This window comes from Orcinus orca, chromosome 2 (assembly GCF_937001465.1).
Source record: "Orcinus orca chromosome 2, mOrcOrc1.1, whole genome shotgun sequence".
Lineage (NCBI taxonomy): Eukaryota > Metazoa > Chordata > Mammalia > Artiodactyla > Delphinidae > Orcinus > Orcinus orca.
The window spans coordinates 122,554,967-122,575,218 of NC_064560.1; the positions used below are offsets into that span (position 1 = coordinate 122,554,967).

General features: G+C 40.2%; 1 protein-coding gene across 2 annotated transcripts in view; it reads left to right on the top strand.

Annotated features, from left to right (window-relative positions):
- DPH6 (diphthamine biosynthesis 6) overlaps window positions 1-20,252 on the top strand; it is a 443,901-nt gene that overhangs the window by 338,939 nt on the left and 84,710 nt on the right. The window contains exon 13 of one of the 2 annotated variants that reach the window (XR_007475329.1): window positions 5,796-13,265. The exons of the other annotated variant lie outside the window; for it this stretch is intronic. The gene's annotated coding sequence lies outside the window, so the exon portion shown is untranslated. The remainder of the gene's footprint in view (window positions 1-5,795; window positions 13,266-20,252) is intronic. 2 annotated transcript variants of the gene reach the window in all.

Here is a 20,252-nt window from a genome sequence, read left to right on the forward strand (position 1 = left end):
TGAACTGCTTTTTCTCCCACACAATATATTTTATTTTCCCTTATAATTAAATTTTCTTTGCAAACATGGTTTTTAATAGGTTATCTATAAAAAGATTTCACTATCTGATATACTATAATCTATTTGACCAGTACTCCACTGTTGGATATTTTGGTTATTAACCATTTTTGCTATTATACATAACATTACAGTAAACATCCTGTATATCTCTAATTATTTCCTTTGTGCACATCTCTATTTTATTAAATTTCTAAACTTGGAATTTGAGTCAAATTAAATGAGCATTGGGAAATTTGATATAAATTGCCTTCCAGAAAAGTGTTAGCATGAAACATTCGTTGAGGACTTACTGAACACCAGGCACCATGCTACCTGCTGAGGATTCAGAAGTATGTAAAATGTATTCTGTTAATGAAGAGCTTGTAGTTGACTATTTATTTTAATTAGATGTTAGGCCTCTGCTACTTTCTCTAAAAAGTCTATCTGAATTTCCACTCAATGAAATGGTTGAGAAGCTGCTGGCTCTGGTCCTAAATTTATTGCTTAAATATATATATCAAAAAAACCCCACTCTAATTCTTGAAGCCAAATAAACTTTCATATGCAATGTTTGCCAGCATCTAAAACTGTGGGCATATAAAATAGTTCTCACTTTATCCCCCAAATTATGTTTTTTTTAAAAAATGTATTACTGTTTATTTATGGATTGAAAATTATTTTAATTTGATCTTGAAAAGGAAACCATTGTTTTGTTCATGTAAATATTATATATGAAAACTACCATTTTAAAACTTGGTTACAAATGAATGGACATATGTTAAACCCATGGACTTTGAAGTTTCAGCAGAAATGTACTTAATACTTGTTTTCTCAAGTCTGGACACAGTAAACATTTACAGGCCATTTTGGGGATTACCAGAATGCAAGGGATATAAGGAGGGGTGGACAGAAATGCATTAACCTTCTGGGAAAGTCTGAATAACAGTGATTTCCCAGATTAGTAGAATAGTAATGTAAATTGGCAAATATAATTACATTTAACCCTATGAATAGAACTTTAAGCCAAACAGTCCTTACTGCCAATATTTTTAGGCAGAATCGAGTTATATGTTGTCTCTAATTGTCTCTTACAAATGTAGAGGGACAGTAGTCACATTTACATGTCACATGTCATCTGAAAAACATGACGGTCTGAATTTGGTAGTTAAAATAGACTATTTTGTGCCATTAAGGTTGCTAAATAATCTAAATGACAGTAGACTCCTTTAAAGACCTTAAAATGATTGAATGATGGTATGCTAAAGAAATTTGAAAGGCTAGGAAAGAAGATAAACGATGGCAAAGGTAGGCCTAGCAATAGCCATGCTTTTAGATGCCCCTCTCCTTCCTTTTTTTCCACTTTAGATGACTAAATGGTCCTTATTTTTCTAAGTGTGACAGCACTTTTCTTAGGCCTGAATTGGAGATAGTTATTCTAAGAGGACCTAAAGAACATAGTAGTAAGAGTTAAGGATAAAGGCAGTTTTAATTTAAACAGCTCTACCACAATGATATACACAATACCTTACATTTTAAAAGGGGTTACCATACTCAAAAGGAAAAAAAAAAGAAAAGAAGTATGTGGGTGTTGTGTGTACAGTGGCTTAGACAGAATGATTATCATTTGCTCTCTGGACATGAACTCCACCTTGGCCTTAAATTCTTATATTTCTTCCCAGAGTTGAAATGCCAGTTGAAGGCATTCAGAAATTTAAAGTGACCGATTTAACAACCTTGGACAAAGAGAACATGTCTGAAAGTTTGTCTCAATGTTTGACTTGACCTAGGAGAGTTTCCCTGAGACTTCTTTTCTAGACAGTACCCTAGCACCTTGGGCCAGCAAAATGGCCTTTAAGCTTGAATGAACAAGGTATTTCTTTTCCTGTAGTGCAAAGCCTCACTATTTCATCTTTTCAAACTCTTTTACTGCACTCAGTGTGGAATTATATTGACAAGGGTAGAATTTATCTCCTAGAGGAGAATGCTGTGCTTCTGTTAAGTGCTAATATAACATTTATGTGTTGGTACCCTAATAAGAGCCCCAGCTTACCTAATGAAAGTTGAAAGCAAACAGTACTACTACTCTCTGAGATTTTATTATGACTGAAGTGACTGCAGTTTGAGGCAAATTATCCCTATTTTTGTTCCCATATCAAAAACAGAGATGCTAAAGCAATTGCTACATGTTTGGTGTAGAATTAGGTTCCACTCTCATTAATCTACAATGAAGAGCATTTTTCATGTAAACAGCTCACGAGGGTCAGAGAGAAGAGCTGTTTCTGTGAAAAATGCCTGTCAATAACTTTGTGAGTGAATTTTGAAATAAAGTGCCTATAACCTGTCATTATTCCTTCCTCTCAAAGTCGAGAGTGAGTGGATGAAAATAGAGCCTGTGAATTGAAAGCAGGGTGAGTGTTATGGCCTTATCGACTTCAGGTAAAATGACTGTTTTAACTTGTTATTATTTTTCCATTCAGAGGTCAGGCAATGTACAGTATTACCAGCATAGACTGCAGTGTAAGCAAATTGGTATACAAAAAGGCTAGTACCCACACTCACAAAGGAGCGGAAAGTGTAAGTCACTAATATCAAGTGGATTCGTGATCTCTACAAAAACGAAATAACCCACAGTGCTTTGAAAAAGAATGGCGAAGGTATTTAGGTGTAAAGCACCTTGGAGACAGGAAATATAAACCTGTTTAAATAAAAAGGCATATGTTTGGAAGGCACTGACCATTTTTTAAGATCCCATATTAATCTTACTTGTTTTGCTAAGGAATTACGGGACCTGAATACTGAGTGTTAAGCACCCCAACTCTATGTCACCTTAACATTTTTTCCTGCCTCAGATCATCTTAAAAGTAATTAGCTGCTGAATTTTTCAAGTCCATCTGATATATTCTTATCAAAAGCAAAATATTGCTGTGGTTTTCCTTTTCACCTAGGAGAAACAGAACTCAATGAGGCTTCAAAACACCAAAAACCCTTTCCTTGTCTTCTAGATTTTTATTTCTAATTCTGAAGAACAGCTTAAGAATTTAGCATGGCTATTTTACGTTTGCAAGAAAAACGTCTTTTCTCCAAGTAATCTCAGGCCCATGGAAAGTGTACGTTTAATACTATTGTTCAAACAGTTTAATTTTTCTATTTCAGAAGACCATCTAATGTTTTTGTCTTTGATACTGATTTTTCCATTATAGACTCTGTTGGTCAGAAAATGAGCAGATTGACCTAGAAATTAAAAGAGGTTATAGAAGGACTCAATGATTGAAACCAAGTTTAGAGGGAAAAAGTATTACATTTAATTTTGGAGACATGTTCATATGCCTATTTGGCAAATTTCCCCAAATAATGTCAAAGGTTGGGTTCTTTTACTTCTAAACAAGTTTTCCCTGGCTTCAAAATAATTTTAATGCCCTAAGATAAAAGAAATATATTGCTTTGCATTTGCTCAGTTTATTCATTTCTTTAAACAAATGTTTACTAGTTGGACATTGTGCCAATCATGGTAATACAGTAACCTCAGTAGAGTCCTTGCCTTCATCTAGTGAGGAAGAGAGTCAGGAAAACAGTGAGATAAGTTGCCATGAAGTTACTAGAAGAATGCAAGCTCCATGGAGGCAATGGTCTTTATCTGTTTCTGTTCAGCAACATATCCTAACCACCTAAACCAGTACCTGGCACACAGCAGACACCTGACAGATACTTGCTGAGCGTTGAATGGATGTGACTGGAGCACGCACAGCGTGCTTAAGAGGCTATGAGAGGGTCAGGGAAGACATTCCCAGGGAAACATAGGTCTAACGTCCAGGAATGTTGACATGATTAAACTAGACAAAGTTGGAGCAGGGCCTTCTGTATCAAGGGAGCAAAGAATTCCAAAACTGAAGTTAGCAGAGAGTGGATGAACTGCTGTTCATTCTACATGGCTCAGCAATGAGTGAGGGGTGGGACAGAGAGAGTTGGTTGAAGTACATGGGGGCGAGACCTGAAAGGCCTTGGAAACCATGCTAAGGAGTTTGAAGTTAGGTCAAAAGTCACTGAATGATGTTAAGCATGCAGGGGCTTTTTTAAAAAAAAGGCAGATATATCTTAGAAGAAGATTACTCTGGCTGAAGTGTAGCAAATGGACTGAAGAAAACTGGAATTGGGGAGAACAGTCAGGAGTCTTCACAGAAATCCAAGCAACATATAAATGACAGTGACCTATATTAAAGTAAAAGTAAGGGGACAGAAATGAATAGGCATATTTTAAGTGATTTAAGGAGTTAAAAATGACAAGACTTGTGGCTCCTTTGAATGAAGTAGGGAGAAATTGCTAAGGAAGACAGAAGAGACAAGGACAAGACTCTGCTCTCCAGCCTTGGACAATGGAGTGGATAGATGACATTTCCCAAGACAAAGAAAATGTATTTGGTAGAGAAGGTGGCAAGTTTATTCTTAGATATGCTGAGATATTTAAAGCATCAAGTTGTTGCATCCCAGGTTTCTATACCGATTCTCTTTTTTCCTACACTCCCAATCTAGAGTTGCAAAAATCCATTGCAAATGGATAAAATAAACCTAAGGACCTATCATAGTAGTTATGAGCATACGTTTGTTACATACAACACAAATTGCATTTTTCAATATAAAATTATTCTTCTTTCCTCATAAGTCATTTTCAAATGCAAAGGAATACAAAGAGTAAACTATTTCTAACAGTTAATTATTCTAACTATCCTCAATTGTGACTAGTCAATGAAAAGCAGGACAGCACAAACTAAGGCACCACAGATGATGTACTGTTCCCTTAAGGTTAATTTTGAGTGTATCTGTACAGGTAAAAATACATCAATATTTTTGCATTTATAGTTGTATGACATGCAGGGACTAAAGTTATAAATGGAGTTGAATGTCTATGCCCACATATATATTTGAATATAATATGATTTTTAAGCTTTTCTCTCTCTTGGTTCTATCAAAGACATTAAAAGAAAGATTCAGGGCTTCCCTGGTGGCGCAGTGGTTGAGAGTCCGCCTGCCGATGCAGGGGACAGGGTTCGTGCCCCGGTCGGGGAAGACCCCACATGCCGCGGAGCGGCTGGGCCCGTGAGCCATGGCTGCTGAGCCTGCGCGTCCGGAGCCTGTGCTCCGCAACGGGAGAGGCCACAGCAGTGAGAGGCACGCGCACCGCAAAAAAAAAAAAGATTCAAAATGCAAACATATATAATGGGACTCCTAGTTCATATTGGTAATTATGGGCAATAATTATTAATTAATTAAGAGCTAGTAAACCAAAATACTTTAAATTATTTATTTATTTTTGGCTGTGTTGGGTCTTCGTTTCTGTGCGAGGGCTTTCTCTAGTTGCGGTGAGCAGGGGCCACTCTTCATCGCGGTACGCGGGCCTCTCACTGTCGCGGCCTCTCTTGTTGTGGAGCACAGGCTCCAGACGCGCAGGCTCAGTAGTTGTGGCTCACGGGCCCAGTCGCTCCGCGGCATGTGGGATCTTCCCAGACCAGGGCTCGAACCCGTGTCCCCTGCATTGGCAGGCAGATTCTCAACCACTGCGCCACCAGGGAAGCCAGGGAAGCCCGGGAAGCCCCCCAAAATACTTTATACAGCTCCTGTATTTAACCTGTTTCCATTTATTACATAATTATTTAATTGACTAAATTCTTACTCAAGTGTGTATATGTAAACCTAATACGGTTTCTGAATTATAGCAGATCCATTCTGACATCAACATCCTGATTCTTTTCTTTTATTTTCAGGAAGAACACGAGTGTCATGGCAATGCCAAGGACACAGGTAGCATCCTGGTGGTAGTGGTAGTTCCCCATCTCCCCAGAGATGCTGCTATTGAGTGGCACGTCATTGCAGTGGCAGATAAGCCATCTAGAAGGAAGCATTTTGCTTTGGATTTTCAAATTGAATGTGAAGTTGTGACTTCCATTTCCGCTTCCAGTGCATCTATCTCCATTCCTTTAAGATGGACGTCACCATCTATGTCCTCACCTGATTTAAACAGGACTCTAGAAGACCTGATGACTGTGTTTGTACAAGCAGGGAGAAGACTCTCCAAAGACAACCAAGGTGCACCATTGTGTTTAGAATATTCTACGAAAAAGACAGCATTAGAGCCCACGTACTGCAAGCAGGTACGAGAACTATCAGAGAGGTGAAAGTACAGACTGTGGAATCACATCATATATGCTTGTCACAGAGAGAGTTCGGGAGAGTGAAGGAAAGGATAACATAAGTAGTGTGGGAGACATTTGCTCCCAGTCCAGTTAGTGAGAGTGAGTTTGAGGCGGGAGATGTGAATCCACTGCTTCCTTTGTTGATCTCCACTCTCTTGTGCCTTTTGTGTGAACCTCTCACTGCCCTATGAATGATTCTAGTGTTTAAAGATATTTTTCCTGCTATATAACCCTCTTTATTATATTCCAAACCATATTGTACACATTAAACATTTGCACATACATATCAGAGAATAGGTTTGTGTACACAGTACCATGAATATACTATCCTTTAGAGATGACGCGTGGGACTTAGACCAACCCCATGTAAATCTGACTCCATGATACACACACAAAGCGAGCCAGAGTCTCATCCCCAAAATCAGGTCTGACTCAAAGAAGAGCCCCACTATTCATGTTCCAAAAGCACTTTACTAATATGGCTTTGAGTCGTCCTTCTAAGAGACAGAAACAACCAATGTGCACTTGGCATATTTCACCATGTGGCTGGCTATTAAAACAAGAGGTCTGAACCAAAAGACACACTTCATTCTCATTAAGTGAGTCATGGTCAAGAGTCAGAACTCATAACCTACCAACTGGTTAATTTCCAACTTGAATAGCAGTGGGAAGTTCTCACTCTTCCCAGGCCCATGGAAGTTTTGGGTTTCATTGGACTGGTGTAATGTAAATAAGACTTAACTGAATGATCAATCCAAATTTGATGCACTATTCCTTTATCCTATTAGCCTAAATTGTGTGCAAAGTCCCTCAGTGGGTTTTCAAATGCAGTTGTACCTCAGGCCTTGCTACAGGTGAATTTGAATTCAATATTTGCAAATTAAATTGTGTTTTGAACATTGTATGGAAGTTAGCTTTTAAAATGCATTATTTCTGGGCTTCCCTGGTGGCGCAGTGGTTGAGAGTTCGCCTGCCGATGCAGGGGACACGGGTTCGTGCCCCGGTCCGGGAAGATCCCACATGGCGCGGAGTGGCTGGGCCCGTGAGCCATGGCCGCTGAGACTGCGCGTCCGGAGCCTGTGCTCCTCAGCGGGAGAGGCCACAACAGTGAGAGGCCAGCGTACTGCAAAAAAAAAAAAAAAAAAAGCATTATTTCTTATATTAGATATTTCATAAGTAAGGTGAATAACTCCCTGCTCATTTTGTTTAAATACAGATTTTAATATGTAGAATCTGTCTAAAGCAAGAACCTTTCTGTAGCTTTTCTTTAGTCTTTTGGTGACTGTTTGCAGACTAAACAGAATAATAACAATTACATCACACCAGTCCTGTGGTATTATTATCTTTATAATATGGGGAAGAGAGTAAGTCTCAGGTGGTTCTGATCACCATCCCAAGATTGGTCACCTGGCTCCTTAGAGGATGGTAAGGTATAGAATCCGCCTTATCTGTGTTCTGAGTCCATGTCCTTTTCACTACTCCAGGGTCTGCTACAAGAAGGAAGGGGAAATAGGTGTATGGAAATTAAAGACGTAGCTGCTTCCACATGTCATTAGAAAGCCTATCAATGGCTTTGAAATGGGCTCATAAAGGGAAAAACAGAGACTATGCTAATAAACTCAGTGCCTGAATCTAAATCTTTTTGCAGCCTTGGGATTTTCATAGTTTAATCCTTTGTGAAATAAAATACACCATAATGGCCATCACAAACCACCTTGGGACAACTTTAGTTTTGGAGAAATACTTACTACATATATCTTCATAAAAAATAATTCTGGACAGATCTCTTTGTACCTGTATGCTAGCATTTAAGGGCAGGGTCTCTACATTCACATTTTTATGAATATGAATATGATATGAAATATTAATCTGTATTAATTTAATCATGTAAAAGATGGTGCTCCAAAGCCCCAGTATCCATTTTTCCCTACGTAACCTGAAGCAATATTAGAAGGAAATTCAACTTGACATTCTTTAATATATTTAAAAAGATAAAGCAATGAAAATGTAGCAAAGAACAAACTCCTCTCATTCAGGAAGGAAGGAGTAAACATAGAGCCTGACAGAATCTGGTGGTTGTTCTATGAGGACTAGTTTTAGAGGAAAAAAAAAAAAAAATCAACCAGGTTAAATGTATTTCCTTTCTGCAGCATGCCTACTTGCTTGCTGACAATCCACAATCTCATTTCTGAACAAATTATCCTCATTTTGTTTGAAAAAGAGATTTAACACATACTTAAATAGAGCAGTTTTGTGGTGGAGAAGAACTGTGCTGAGCTATGCGTTATACTAATGGCATAGGGTGCAGAATGAGCCATCGTGGTTTTTATTTATTCATTCATCCTTAGATCCTTTAAAAAGTCTCCAAGACCCTAATGACCATCATCATTATCATCAGTAAAAACTGCTTTCTGGTGAAAAGGCAATAGGCATTAAATTTAGAGGCAGCATTAAATTATCAGCAAAGAGGACTTGAAATAGTACTACATGCATATTCCAGGACACAATATACTGAAAGTTTATACAGCACCAGGCAGGCACTCTTCTTTACAAAGTCTGAGATTAAGATGTTCTCTTCTCCTTTACAAGGCAATGTCATTTAGCTCAGGAGAAAATTAAGTATAGGCCAGTTCCTATGCTCCAGAGTCAAACATTGGAAGTCAAAGGTATGTCATAAGAAGGTTCTTAATTATAAATAAAATTTTAAGAATTATCAGTATCAAAACTTTATTTCGAGCATTTCCCCTACCCACTATAGTTATTTGCATGTATTAAATAAACACTGTCCAGTGAGTGAAAAATTCAGTGAGAACTGTTTTGAACTAAACCTTGGTAAGTCCTTTCTGTCTCAGAGGTATTTTAAATATTCCATTGTCATTCGGCAAACATAATAGAGGCTTTACTTCTCTGTGTAATCTCCAGCAAAAGAATGAGAACTAGATTCAAAGGGTCAAATTCCACTCATTTGGGTATGAACTTAGTGTGTCATCTAAAAACAGGGAAAGTTAATACCTTGTGATCAATCCAGAGGGTCATGATGCTTGTCAGTCCCCACCTCCTTCCCTTACCCACAATTCCATCACAATGTGGGCAGTTGATGCAGTTCAGAAAGTTACCATGAAAAGAGCAGACCAGAGAAGATGACTTCATTGCTTTGTGGAAACCTTGTAGGTGAGTGCAAAGTGTTCTGAATTTGGAGCAAGACTGTTAGAGATCATTCTCTGCTATATATGATCCAGTCCCTTTAACTCCCTAAACTTAGGGGTTGCCAGATTTCTGATTTGGAAGCAGATGGTCAGGTATTTGAACTTTCTGCTTTATAAAAACAAAAACAAGGGGCTTCCCTGGTGGCGCAGTGGTTGAGAGTCTGCCTGCCGATGCAGGGGACACGGGTTCGTGTCCCGGTCCGGGAGGATCCCACATGCCGCGGAGCGGCTGGGCCTGTGAGCCATGGCCGCTGAGCCTGCGCTCCGCAACGGGAGAGGCCACAACAGTGAGAGGCCCACGTACCGCAAAAAAAAAACAAGCAAAAAAACCAAGAAAATGCTAACTTAACCGTGTGCTCACTCAGGGTGCTAACAGTGATCAATTGAGGCAATGGATGTAAAAGTGTTCTTGTTCATTGTTAAGTGTTGTACCAGTGTAAATTGTTGCTTGTTGTGTTTGCGGCTACTCTTCTGAGATTCCTCGTGGTTTTAAAAAGATTATAATTGGGGTTTCACTCTGTATCACATTCTTTAATAAATAGGCTTTTGTTTGCCCCCATATTTAAAAGCATAGTTTAAAGATACATTTAGTTTTATTGTTGATCTTTATAAATTTTCCTAATCCAGGCATATATGGAAATAGAGATTCTCAAAGGGAATTCACTTCCATTCACGCTCCTAATTCTTCTGGCTCCTTAGTACTTCTAAAAAATGGAAAATATTTCCTTCCTTGATCAGGACCTTTCCTTCTCTTGCCCTTTGCAAAATGCTTATTTCCCTTAAACTCCTCTTTCTCATAGCTGAGAGTGATAGGATTTTCAATGTCCAGCATGCCCAGCTTCCCTTACCAGAGCAGATGGGCCAGTGCCTTGTCCCAAGTAGCAGACTTATAATGGGGTCCCCTATGGGAAAAGAGTCCTACGATCCGATGTTTTTCAATATTCTTTTTGTTGTGATCCTTAACATCAGAATCCAAGCATTTCCTCATTTTTTAAAAGAACTTTGAATGAAGTGCAGGGAGGGCTTCTTTTTGCATTCTTCCTTGTTACACTGGAGCATCATTATCATCTTTTTTTGTGTTTTGTTATGTTTGTTTGCGTGATTGGTTTTTTTGGTGCTGAAACCCAGGAATTAGCCATTACCATCTTTTTTAATTCTATAAAATGTTAATGGGAGCCTAAGTGAGATGTCATATTTCTGTGATTAATAGTTTGGGGCTGGAGAAATTATTCTTAATGATTGGTTGCAAAAGTGAAATAACGCTCTGCGTTGTCATCAATTTTAGTGTGTATGTTAAGAATCCAATATATAGAAGTCCTCTTACTGGTGTTTTGACAGTAATTGGATTATTTTTTTACTGTAAGACCCAGAGTTATTTGAGATGAGATGTATGATAGTTAGACTTTGTAGACATGTAGAATTTTACTGAACTCTGGGAGTTTCTGAACAATTCAAAACTTTCTAAATCTTATATACTCTACAGACCTCTGAAGTAAAGTTGCAGTTCTGCAATTCAGGTTGTTCAGAATTTTAGACTAAGATTACCTGGCTAGGTAGACTTGAGTCTTCGAATTACTGATCACAGTGACTTAACTAAACAGGTTAAGCTAATTAAAGGTTTTAAAGCTATGTTTGCAGTTAAAATAACTTCTGAGCTCAGCATTCGTTTTATTTTACCATACTAGGGTCATGGTAAAATAGTCCTCAAAATAGGTTAAGCTGATGCTGGCAAATTCAATCTAATACAGAATCTACAAGTATATTTATGTAGAACTGAAATTAATTTGTAGAACAATTTGAGTTTCAATACCTGTAGTTATAAAACTTGAAACTGTAAAAAGCAGAGAGCATTTATTGTTATCGATATACTTGAAGGGTCCCCCATTGATCCTACCCTCTTTGGCAAATTCTTGGACGGTTTAAAAAAAAAATCTTCTCTTCAAAATTAATTTTAGTTTCCTATAAATAAATCAAAGGGTGTTTTCTGCCAGAGTGAACCATATAAGATGAGGTATTGTTTCAACTGCACAAAACTCAAAATTCAACTTGAGAAACATTTATTGGGGTACAGAGATTAATAGCCCCTGCCCACTTGCAATTTAAGTCTTAGAATAAAGCAGGGATATGCAATGAAAATGTTAGGCTGAGGGCTCAGTGTATGTGGCTACTGTATGTGGGTAAGCCTAGTAGTCCTAAATACCAGTCTGGAAGATGGCCTAGAAAGCATTTCTTCACCACCCACTTTTACTCATGATGAAATAAAATTCATATTTCAAGGCCAAAGAAGAAAAATTTTAATATAAAGTCTTTTCCTTTACCCATTTGAGCCTCCTTCCTCCCCTCAAGTGTGCATTGTTGTATAGTCAAGCCACTCAAGTTGGCTGTTCCCTTGCTCTGTGCATCCCCTGCTCAACCAGGCCCTGCTTCACTCACATGATTATCCAATCCTCTTAATAATAGGGCTTAATTAGTAACTGCCTATGTGCTTGCCCCCTACCCCAGCTGCTGGTTTCCCTGGTAACTAACGAGCCAACCTGAAGACAATTCCCCCTATAAAAGGTAGCGTCCTCCCCAGAGTAGCGAAGGTTGTTGCCGTGTCCTGTTTTCCGCCGTACCCAGTGGGATGTTGCTCCAGGACCTTTGCCTCTGGCGTGTAAGACCCCTGCCCAACAAGCCAGTGATGTCTCCGTTGCTGTCTCTGGACTCTTTCTTCAGTCGTGAGGCTGAAAAACTACAGGGCTTGCAGGCCCGTGAGGTGCAGCCCGAAAATTAGCAAGCCAGCTATGAGGCCAAGGAAACTCCCGTGAGTGCCAAGATTTCCGGAAATAAGGATGGGAAACAGAAAGTTGGGAGCTAATCCCGAGGTGGCTGACCGCTAGCATGTGGGAGCCAGTGGCAGCTGACGACCATGAGAAATGTCTGTCTCTTTCCTTATAATGATGATATCCTGTTAGTCTCAGAATCTCTTTCCAGTTTAAAAGTAGCAGCCCCACGCTCGTGGCTCATCTGACTCTCGGGGACAACTAGTGAATACAGACAAAACACAAGGACCTGGATGATCTATCATATACTTGAGTGTTATCTGGTTGAGTGAGACTCATATACTCCCGGCCCGCCACCCCTAAACAATTGCAGACACAGGCTTTAGGGATATTAACTCAGGGACAGGCTTGTGAATTGGGCGTGGCCAGTTACTCGGAAGGGTTTGCCTGGGGCCTGTGATAACAGCAAAATAGTAAGAGTATCCTTGCGTTTCTGGCCCCAGCTATGGAAGGGGGCGGAGCAACGATACAGTGTGATGGAACACCAGCTGTATGCTTCGACAATGCATTGCAACAGGTGGGAGACCTTACAAAAGGCCCACCTGAGTCATGGAGCAACGTAAAAAACATGGGCGACATACGGGACGCCCACCCGGCCCATGGACATCAGTAGCAACAAAGGAACCCACTCTACTGGCCATGAAGTTCAGGAATGGACCGATAAAAATAACAAACACTGACATTTCCACCTGCCTTACAAACCCCACTGCTGCTGGGCTAATGAAAGGGATGAATGGACTACTTAGCAACAATTGAGATGGAAACCCGTTCTCTCCTCTGTGGACCAGAGGCTAACTCAAGCCATCTGAACTATGACTGAACATCCCAGGAGCAACTGTCCTAGTGCCTACATCATGTTCACCCAGCGGCAACTGATCAACACCATCCAAGTTCAACTGCTGACCACCGAAGAACTGTTGCCAACTATCCGTCAGGACAATGACTCACTTTTGGTCCTGCCTCAGGATCTACACCCAGGGGAGCACACTATGAAATGGCCCTGTGACTGGCAGGTAAGTCCCTGGTGGTTTGGGTTTGCCACCCCACGAGGAACAGGATTAGAAAATGACCTCACCTGTCTTCTACCAGGCCCCACCTAAGACTACTAAGGTAATTAATCAGGGCCCCTACTGGAGAAAGGCGCCATTATGTTAACCCTGTGGTCTGTTGTTACCCCACCTCTCCAGTATTTGGCCCCAGCTGAGGAGACCTGAATGGTCATGATCTTCCTATATCATCTTACATATTGTCCGTTGTCTGAGCCAAGGGAATCTCTTCACAGACTGGGCAACAGTGGTGGCTTCACTGAGAAATCAGTCTGATTGCTGGGTCTACAGTGAGATGCCGTTGTCATGCTCCTCTGGACTCCCATGAAACATTGACCCGATAAGTGCCTGGCTTACTCTTTTTTTAAAATTTTTATTGGAGTATCGTTGCTTTACAATGTTGTGTTAGTTTCTGCTGTACCGCAAAGTGAATCAGCTATACGTATACATATATCCCCTCTGTTTTGGGTTTCCTTCCCATATAGGTCACCACAGAGCACTGAGTGCCCTGTGCTATACAGTAAGTAGTTCCCATTAGTTATCTATTTTATACATAGTAGGGTATATATGTCAACCCCAATCATCCACTTCATCCCACCCACCCACCCCACTTCCCCCCTTGGTGTCCATACATTTGTCCTCTATGTTTGTGTCTCTATTTCTGCTTTGCAAATAGGTTTTTACCCTTGTTACTGTCTAGCTGCTGGTGTCTGTAGTGCATGTGTGGTATCTGGTTGCAGTGCACCTCTACATGCCTGACCCCAGGGGTATCACAGAAAGGGGCAGACCAAGATTGTAAGGGCTGTGCAGGGTAAATAGGGAGGCCTTCAAGGTGGCTGTTCTCTTGGTCTCTACAGCTCCTGCTCGACCAGGCTCTGCTTCACTCACATGACTATGCAATCCTCTTAATCATAGAGCTTAATTAGTAACTGCCTACGTGCTTGCCCCCTGCCCCAGCTTCTGGTTTTCCTGGTAACTAACAAGCCAATCTGAGGTCATTTACCCCTATAAATGGTAACCTTCTTTTCCCCCAAGTAGCAAAGATTGCTGCCACATCCTGCCTGCTCTGTGCAGTACACCATTGGGTGTCTCTCCAAGACCTCTGCCTCTGATATGGATAGGAAATCTTACAATAAACTATTGAAGTCTCCGTTGCTGTTTCCATTGATGTCTCTATTGTTATCACTGGGCTCTTTCTTGGTTTTGAGGCTGGGCAACTACAAGGCTTGCAGGCCTGCAGGGTGCAGCCCAACAGCTGTGCAGCATTAACCAGACCTCGCCAATGGCAGAAACACCTGCTCAACCATAAAGATCAATTTCTTTTTCTGGCACTGGCCATGTACCTCCATAGAAGATAACATTCTTTTCCCAGTCCTGTAAGGGGTCACGATGACATACCACTCACCTTTTTACATGCAGAACTTTATGTACAATGCCAATGCATCCTCTCCTGTAAAGATAGTAATTGGTGTGGAAAAAACCAGGTCAGAGAACCTGGAGAAATATTGGGCTGCACCTAATGGAAGTTCTTAGATTAAATAATTACTTATGACCTTACTAATATTACTAGCTATATTACTGTATCCTGCCTATTTTACAAGATTATTGTTTCTTGCATTACCAGATGTGTGGCTGAGCCTCTGATAAAAATAATGATGACTAGCAACTTGAAACGACTGACCAAATAATACAGTTCTATAAGATCAGTGATTGTAAGAGTGTAACTCTAGATATGGGAAGAAGCAACAAGAGGGAACCATTTCCTGGACCATAACAGACTAGTAAGACAGGCGGTCCAGAGGCTTTGGGCTACTGTTAACAGGGCCTAGTCCAGTAATAGCACATCGAGTGGGCTATCAACGAAATCCTCCCCTGATCTGGGAATGAGCATTCCTAGTGCTATGGGACCAAGTGGTCATGAAATGCCTCCCAAATCTTGGTCAAAATTATGTGCAAAAGGGGAGGGGATTGTAAAATAAAGAATGTTGCCCACCATCCTGTGCTATATGAATCAAGTCATTGGCCACTGCAGTTGCTGACCTACAATACGCCCTGAAAGGAAATCAGGGTGAAGGTCCGTATGAGGTTTCTGTGCTCTGGGAAAACTGGCAGAACTAGCCCATAGTAGTTAGATATTTTCAGGAGAAAATTTTATGAACCCAGTTTCTTGTATCTTCCCATACATAGTGAGACACTAAAAACCATTAACTAAGATACCTGTCCCTCGTGAATAGCAGTAACCTTTTACCAAGATGTGTGCTTAATTGCACGCACCCCTTCACCAAAATCTCATATATACTGCCCTCCCCACTTACCTCTCCAGAATAGTTCTCGGAGCTTTCTAAAAGACTCTCCTGGATTATAATCCTCAGGTTGGCTTCATCAACCCTCACAATTGGCATAGGCCTCACTTAACAGAAAATGTTACATATGTAAACTTAGCAGACAGGTAATTTTGGAGGGGGAGAAGAGGTAGACTTATTCCATTATAAAGTAGGGGGGGTCAAGCTCTTTTCTAAAAAATGTATTAAGGTCATTTAAGTAGCAAATGTCTGTGGTGACAATAGCATAGAAACAATTTTGCAAAAATTCAACTTAATTCAATTTTCCAAAGGTGACAGCCCGTAAGACCAAAGCCTAGGATGGTAATGGTTATAGGGTGAACATTTTGTATTAAGAGGACATCTTTCAAAAGTTGACATATTTGGTTGGTATTATTAACTCTTAAACTGACAATATACCTGGTCACCTCAGCCAAAGCCAAAGGATAGCTATAAGGCACAGGGTGAAAATATGGCATGTGACCCTTCTACAGTTTGGCTTTTCTCCCCATCCACAAAAAAATACTATGTTATAATTGAAAACTATATGGGCAATGAACCTTTTTTTTTTATACCAAACTGTTAATTTAAGATGAATGCATTTAAAATAAAAAACTGGGAAACTGTTGCTGATTGCATAGAGGAGGAAATTTCACAGCTGATTCTTAGTTTTTTGTTAAGAAAGCAATGATTTTGCCAAGTTTCATAGTTCCAGCATCAGAACTCTGCTGCTGTTCCAAAAAATAAAAATAAATAACTAGTTAAATTAGTGTTTGGGGAAATGGATTAGAGTGTAATGTATGCAAGCAATTAAGCAACACAGACTTGATTCACTGTGATGTCTAAAATGGCATTTTAAAAAATGAAAGTAGCTAAATTTGGCCCTGATAAAATATATAGCAGCAATGGGTTAGGAATTTTGCAGTTTTGCCCAAAGAGTCCAATCAAACAACCCATATATTAGGTAGCTGTTAACATGCAGCTGAATTCAGCTGGCAGCTGAATTTTTTACATCAGTTTCCAAGGTTGCACAGTAATTACATCTACTGTGAGTCATTTTTGCAGCATATTTTATAAAACTTTTACAGGTTTGCTGGGAAGGAATTATTCAAAGTCACCTTTTATAGATTCTGCCATGAATATTAGACAGTTCTTTGAAAATGTTAGTGTTTACCACTTTCATTGCTTCTGGGTTAAGCCTAGTTGGCATTTGAGGGTTTAGTATAATATATGAGTGGAGCTTCCTTTTCTGCGTAGACCTGCTGTTCCCTAGCATTGCTAGTTTATGTTCCCACTGAGCTGCCACCAGAATAAAATAAATCCAGTTGCCTTTTGCTGCTCAAGGCCAACCTGGCAACCATGGAAAGAATTAGTTCCTCTGAGCACTTGTCCTAGGATGTCATTGGAAGGTGGTGATGTGCAGTTTCACGGTCAATACAGTCCACAAAGGGTTTGCTCATTTGAACGGCTGACTAATTTAGATTTAATATTTTGGTACTTGTTCTTTATTCTTGTTCGCAATTATATCCAGTCAGTGCCCAGGGATGTATTGAAGACTGTGATTGGATAAATTACTTAGCATAACATTTAGATCCACTGCTTATTAAGTCAAATGTGCTTTAGTTTATGCTATTTGCATTAGTACATTTTCACACCTGAGAGAAAAGTCCTGGTTGTTTCTTCAAGTCAGTATTTTAAACTTACTGTTTTATTTCATGGATGGCATTGTATTCACTTTAGAATATAAAAACCTGGTAAGAAATACGAAGTTACATTTTGGAGATGGTGTGTGATCTTACTGGGAGGTAATATCAGTATTGGAATTTAGGATGGAGGAAGATAAACGGCAGGAAAGCTGGAGCTCTATGGAAAGCTAAAAGGCAAGAGGGAAGGAAGCAAACTGGTCTTCTCCGCTGGAGTCATTAGCAGCCTCAACAGAGTCTTCAGTAAAGCTCAAACGAGGTGTAACAACTCTAGTTCAAAAGATGTGGGAATGAGAAATTGCGGTTGCACAGTAGAACCAACCTCTTTCACTCTGCTGCTCACTCAAGGATCCAAAAAACACATGTGATTTTGTTTTCTATACTTACTTTCTCACGTTTTTTGTGAGCATAACCATGCTCTGCTGATACCTCTACCTTTGCCACTCTGAATCTTCTTGTCTTACAAAGAACTAGTCCTGGCTATTGTGCCATTTGTATTTTTTTTCTTCTCATTCAAAGAACACATTTTTGAAAATAGATTTCAAACCCTAAAATTTGTAATTAGCAATGTCAGTATCTTTGGAAACACATTTGAAAACTTCATTCATTCAACACATCTATTGAATGTCTGCTCTTTACTGGATGCTCTTCTAGGCACTGGGGATTCGGTGATAAACAAGACAAAGATCTTGCCCTCATGGAGCTTACCTTGGTGAAGAGAAAGTTGATAAAGATATTATTATAAAAGTGCAATGGAGATAAGTAGAGCAGAGAAAGGGAGAGAGAAAGACAGGGGAGTGTCTATTTTAGATTCAACGCTTAAGAGAAACCTTTGTGAAAGGTGCCATTTGAACAGAGACCTAAAAGAAGTGAGAGCATGAGTGTTGCAAAGCTCTGAGAGAAGAGCGAGTCAGAAGGAATAAAGAGCTCCTGCAAAGGTCCCAAGGCAAGAACAAGACTGGCATATTTAGAAGCAGCAAGTGTAGCAAGAGCTAAGCAAATAAAAAATTAGAAGGAAATAAGGATGGAGAGAAAAACAGTGGTCAGATAATGGAGGACCTTCGAGGTCACACTTTGGTATGATTTTAAAATCCAACAGGTAGGTTGGATTTCATTCTGAACATCCTAAGATACCACAGAAGTTTTCAGGCAGAAGTAACACTTTCTGATTTATCCTTTCTAAAAAATACCTCTGCCTGCTGTGTGGAGAATATTGGATTGGTTTGGGGGATGGAGATATGAAAGAGTGGGAGCAGAAGACCCACGAGGAGACTTTGCAATAGTTTATGGTAAAGATGTAAGTATCTTGGGCTAGGTTGGTAGCAGTTGAGGTGGTAAGAAATGGTCAAGATTCAGGATATGTTTTTTTTCTTTGTTTGTTTTTGCGGTACGTGGGCATCTCACTGCTGTGGCCTCTCCCGTTGCGGAGCACAGGCTCCAGACGCGCAGGCTCAGCGGTCATGGCTCACGGGCCCAGCCGCTCCGCGGCATGTGGGATCTTCCCGGACCAGGGCATGAACCCGTGTCCCCTGCCTGCATCAGCAGGCGGACTCTCAACCACTGCGCCACCAGGGAGGCCCCAGGATATGTTTTGAAGGAAGACCTGATAGGATTTGTTGGTGAATTTGGATGAGGAATGTATGGTGGCAGGTGAAGAGTCAAGGATGCCTCCTGGCTCTCTGGTCTAAGCAAGTGGATACATACTGGTGCTGCTTATCAAATTGGGATAGCCTGGGGAGGAGCAGGTTGGAAGGCAAAGGGAAATGTGTTAATCAGCACAGACTTCCATAACAGGATACTATATACTGAGCTTAAACAACAGAAAATTATTTCTCATGTTTCTAGAGGCTGGAAAGTCTGAGATCAAGATGCTGTCACTTTGGTTTCTGGGAAGAGATCTCTTCCTGGCTGATAGATGGCCACTTTCTCATTGTGTTCTCACATGGTAGAGAGAGAAAGTGCAACCTGTCTCATGTCTCTTCTTATAAGGGCACTAATCCCATCATGACGAGCCTCATGACCTCATTTAACCTTAATTAGCTCCAAAAAGCCCGTCTCCAAATACCATCATCTTGGGGTTTAGGGCTTTGACATACTAATCTGGGTGAAAATTCAGTCCTTAACTGGGAGATACAGTTTTGGCCTTTTTTCTGCTTTTCTTTACTGCAGATGCTGACATACATATCAACCATTTAAGTAAAAATGAGTAGGCAGGTACATGAGTATGAAACTTAGGGAGACTATGAGGCTGGAAATATAAGTAAGGAAGGCATCAGCATTTAGATTTTAAACCACAAAAGGGATGAAACATCTAGGGAGTTGAAAGCAAAGGAAAAATGTTAAGAACTAAGGCTCGTTTTGGAGGTGAAAGAGTTGTAGGATTCAGCAAAGGAGACTAAAAAGGAGTGGTCTCTCTGAGGTAACAGGAATGCTAGCAATGCATGGTATCTCAGAAACCAAAGAAAGAAGAATGTGTTTCAAGAGAGACAGCTTAACTGTGTCAAATTCTGTTGATAAGTCCAGTAAGATGAGAACTAAGAACTGACCATTGAATTTAGCTAGAAGGAGAGTGCTGGGGATCCTGATAAGAATGCTTTCTGTGAAGCAGCAAGTAAAAAAGGCTGAATGGAGTGGGTTGAGGAGAAAAGGACGTGAAGCGATGGATATGGAGAGTATAGACACAGAAGCCTTTTGAAGATTTTACTGCAAGGGAAAGCGAAGAAATGGGACAGTATTTAGAGGTGATGTGAGGCCTAAAGAGAAGTACTTTTTTTTTAGCGGGAGCTATTACAGTCTGTATTTATGCTGATCCGGAATAATCCAGTAGAAAAGCAGAAATTTAGGTACAAGAGAAAGGTAGGATAATTGTTAGGAGTGAAGATAATTGTTAGGAGTGAAGTCCTAGAATGGTCCAGAGGGAATGTGATCCT